Below are 4,981 nucleotides of genomic sequence, written 5' to 3'. Positions count from 1 at the left end.
TCCCCAGAGTCAAAGGCTTTGGTATAGTCAATAAAGCAGAAATAGATTTTTTTTCTGGAACTCTCTTGCTTTTTCAATGATCCAACGGATGTTGGCAATTTGATCTCTGGTTCCTCTGCCTTTTCTAAAACCAGCTTGAACATCTGGAAGTTCATGATTCACATACTGTTGAAGCCTGGCTTGGAGAATTTTGAGCATTACTTTACTAGCATGTGAGATGAGTGCAATGGTGTGGTAGTTTGAGCATTCTTTGGCATTGCCTTTCTTTGGGACTGGAATGAAAACTGACCTTTTCCAGTCCTGTGGCCACTGCTGAGTTTTTCAAATTTGCTCTCAAATTGAGTACAGCACTTTCACAGCATCATCTTTTAGGAACTGAAATAGCTCAACTGGAATTCCATCACCTCCACTAGTTTTGTTTATAGTGACACTTCCTGAGGCCCGCTTGACTTCACATTCCAGGATGTCTGGCTTTAGGTGAGTGATCATACCATCGTGATTATCTGGGTCGTGAAGATCTTTTTTGTATAGTTCTGTATATTCTTGCTACCTCTTCATAATATCTTCTGCTTCTGTTAGGTCCATACCATTTCTGTCCTTTATTGTGCCCATCTTTGCATGAAATGTTCCCTTGGTATCTCTAGTTTAATTAAATTAATATTAATCTCTAATTCCCTTGGTATCTCTTGAGAAATCTGTATTCAGGTCAGGAAGCAACAGTTAGAACTGGACATGGAACAACAGACTGGTTCCAAGTTGGGAAAGGAGTACGTCAAGGCTGTATATTGTCACCCTGCTTATTTAACTTATATGCAGAGTGTCAGGGAACGTTTAACAAGAGGATTCCTGCGTGCTGTTTCTCATAAATCCTCTGTTCCTTATCAGTTCCTGGCAACAGGAATGAGTGGAACAGCACGCCGCTCCCAGCACTGAGGTCATAGAATGAAACACATGCATGAATCTCCTTCAGTAAATATTCTCCTTACGACAAAACGGCTTAGTCTCAATCCTCTTTCTTGAGATATGGATTGTCTCCTGACCTTATGATCATTGTTAATCCCTTGTTCCCTTGATAACAGTTACTGTACGTTTGGTTTTCTGATCTTTATCATTGTTGAAAGAAATTCCTTGTACAACAGCCTATATATACTCATAGAAAGATCATTAAAGCACCCTTGCTCCACCAGAGGCTTGGGTCCCTGCGTCTGTCTTTCTCTCTGTCTCTCCCCCTCCCTCCCTCCGGCTAATTCTCTGGAGCGTGGAAACCCACCAAGCTCACTCTCCTGCCTGGGCTTTCAAGACCTCCTCGAGAGGGCGCCCTGTGGCCTCGTGAGTGGTGCAAGCCCTGTTCTAGGGTTTTATTGGTTCTCTGTATAAACCAGGAAATATTAGCTTCTTTCAGTCTTTCACTTTCTTATCATCGACTCCGGACCACCAGGTTCCGGTCCATTAAAGGACCACCATGGCAGAGTACATGAGAAATGCTGGGCTGGGTGAAGCACAAGCTGGAATCAAGATTTCCAGGAGAATCTGCTGTTATGCAGATGACACCACCCTTTTTGCAGAAAGCGAAGAAGAACTAAGGAGCCTCTTGATGAAAGTGAAAGAGGAGAGTGAAAAAGCTGGCTTAAAGCACAACATTCAGAAAACTAAGATCATGGCATCTGGTCCCGTCACTTCATGGCAAATAGATGGGGAAATGGTGGAAACAGCGACAGACTTTATTGTTTTTAGCTCCAAAATCACTGCAGATGGTGACTGCAGCCATGAAATTAAAAGACGCTAGCTCCTGGTGGGCTGCCGTCTATGGGGTCGCACAGAGTCGGACACGACTGAAGCAACTTAGCAGCAGCAGCAGCAGCAGAAGCTCCTTGGAAGAAAAGCTATGACCAACCTAGACAGCATATTAAAAACCAGAGAGAGACATTACTTTGCCAACAAAGATCTGTCTAGTCAAAGGTATGGTTTTTCCAGTAGTCATGTATGGATGTTGGACTATAAAGAAAACTGAGCACTGAAGAATTGATGCTTTTGAACTGTAGTGTTGGAGAAGACTCTTGAGAATCCTTTGGACTTCAAGGAGATCCAACCAGTCCATCCTAAAGGAAATCAGTCCTGAATATTCATTGGAAGGACTGACGTTGAAGCTGAAACTCCAGTATTTTGGCCAACTGATGCGAAGAACTAACTCATTTGAAAAGACCCTGATGCTGGGAAAGATTGAAGGCAGGAGAAGGGGATGACAGAGGATGAGATGGTTGGATGGCATCAACAACTCAATGGACATCAGTTTGAGTAAACTCAGGGAGTTGGTGATGGACAGGGAGGCCTGGTGTGCTACAGTCTATAGGGTCGCAAAGCGTCAGACATGACTGAACGACTGAACTGAACTGAAATGAACAACCTCATTGAGCAAGAATTCACAGTGGTAAAAACCTAATGAATTCAGAGAATATGGTAGATTCTTTAGGTGCTACTCCAAACTCCTAGTGGTAAAGAACTTGACTGCCAATGCAGGAGACACAAGAGATGCTGGTTTGACCCCTGGGTGTGGAAAATCCCCTGAAGGAGGGCATGGCAACCCACTCCAGTATTCTTGCCTGGAGAATCCCATGGACAAAAGAGCCTGGAAAGCTACAGTCCATAGGGCTGCACAGAATTGGACAAGACTGAAGCAACTTAGGACGCAAGAACGCCAAACTCTGTACACTGGAGAAGCACCCTATGAGTTGATTTGGAGTGGACCTTAAGAGTACAGGCAACATGGGAAAATTTTTGGTACATCTCTCAGACATCAAGAGTTCACAGTGAAGGAAGGCCTTCTGAGAGCAATGAGTGTGGACAAGTCTTTAGGTGAAACTTAGCCCTGTTGCCCATCAGAGATTCCACAATGAAGAAAGACCTTATTTGTGCAGCAATTTAAATTAAGTTCAGCCAAAACTTCCACCTCATTCAGCACCAAAAAGTTCACAGCAGATTGTTGCAAATGGCAAAAGACTTCAGCAAAATATCTGCTCAATTTTGACTGTGGTAAAACACATGTAACAAAATTAACCCTCTACCTTTTTAATTGTACAGTTTAGTATGTGTAAAAATTCACATTTTGCACAACTGATCTCCAGAATTCTTGTCATCTGGCAAAAATAAAACTCTACACCCATTAAACAAGATCTCTTCCTATGCCCTCCCTACCAGACCTGCCTCTATCAATTTGATTACTCTGGATACTTTATACAAGTGTAATCATACATTTTTCATCTCTTTGCAACTGGCTTATTTAGCTTAGCATAATGTCCCCATGTTCAAGCATTTGTTAGTACTTCCTTCTGCTTTGAGAAGGAATCAGAATTGACCCACCTAAGCCATAGGGAAGGGTGCTGATGGAGTCAATACTACTAATACTTTGCCAGATATTTGTAGAGGAAGACATCCAAATTTTATTGACATATTTACTGAGGTACTGACACATATTAAACCATTCTTGAAAGTGTAAAATGTATTTTCACACGAGTGCATAAGGGGACCATCACCAACATCCTAATAATGAACATGTCCATTACTTATAGAATTTCCACTGACTCCTTTGTATTCTCTCTCTCAGTCCTAGCCAAACTGCCATCTCCAGGGAGCTATTACAGTGTGAAATTTTTTTTTTTTTTTAACCAAACCATGCAGCTTGCAGGATCTTAATTTCCCTACCAGGGACTGAACCCAGGACCTCAGGAGTTAAACAGCAGAGTCCTAACCATTGGACTGCCAGGGGATTCCCAATACAATTTATATTTTCTAGAACTTTATTGTTATTCAAGGATGGCTGCTTTCAATAAATGCATTTTTTGGTATATATTTAAAATGTATTTTTAGTATTATATTTAATATTGTGTGTGCAAAAGCATAGCACAGTACAGGAATAAGCAGGCCCTGTTATATACTAGAGCTGCATTTTCTGACCATCACTCTGAGAAAAAGTTGTTTAAAGTGGGTAAGTGAAGTTTAAATTAAGGAAATTTAAATTGTTTCATAGGAAATTAATATCTTAAAAAATTTTGAGCCAAGCTTCCATTGGCATATCTGTCTATATTTTTCTTATTTGGCTTTTTTCTTGTAGTGTTTTTCAGCTATGTGTTTGTGTCATAAAAGTTATCCATTTTTTTTATCATTAATCATTTTGGTGTGGTAAAATATACATAAAATTTGTCATCTATCATCTTTCAGTGTTTAGTGATGTATCCTGGCAGGAAATGGTGTACAATAATTTGCTCTCCTTTAGGGCTGGGCATCAGCTTTTGAAAGAAACTCAGAATAATAAACATTTCAAGTGTTGTTTGCTAGGTTGGACCACACTCACTCATTATCAAGGCAGGAAAGCTACCCCTTCTCCAACTCTCCCTCATGCCCTGTCTGGGGTCTTTAGCATGTTGAAGGTCACAAAACAGTCTCTCAAAATTTAGTCTACATGTATTTTACAGGCAACAAGAAAGGTGACCGCTATGAGTGGACATAGAGTGCCATACGATGTGTCCATTTTGGTGTGTAGATTAGAACTAGATGTGGTTCGTGTGTGCATACCAAGTCACTTCAGTCGTGTCCGACTCCTGGCAACCCTATGGACTGTAGCCTGCCAGGCTCTTCTGTCCATGGGATTCTCCAGGCAAGAATATTGGAGTGAGTTGCTGTGCCCTCCTCCAGGGGACCTTCCTGACCCAAGGATCGAACCTGCTTCTCTTATGTCTCCTGCATTGACTGGCGGGTTCTTTACCACTATTACAAATATATTGCTATCTGAAATTGCAGGTCCCTAAGCTTTGTGGGCTTTTCCAAGACTCTACAAATTTAGGAGCGTCCCACTTAAGAGTAACCAAAAGCCCTCCCATGGCTGGAGCAGGGAACTCTTTTCCTGGTGTCCCTGAGGGTGCCTCTTGGCTTTTACAGGTCCAGTAGGAAGTGACTTACTCTCCAAGTGTTGGTAGGTAGTGTTGGC

Source organism: Bubalus kerabau, chromosome 17 (assembly GCF_029407905.1).
Source record: "Bubalus kerabau isolate K-KA32 ecotype Philippines breed swamp buffalo chromosome 17, PCC_UOA_SB_1v2, whole genome shotgun sequence".
In the NCBI taxonomy this organism is placed as follows: Eukaryota; Metazoa; Chordata; class Mammalia; order Artiodactyla; family Bovidae; genus Bubalus; species Bubalus kerabau.
The sequence above is the reverse complement of the archived record's forward strand: the minus strand, read 5'-3'. Positions refer to the sequence as shown.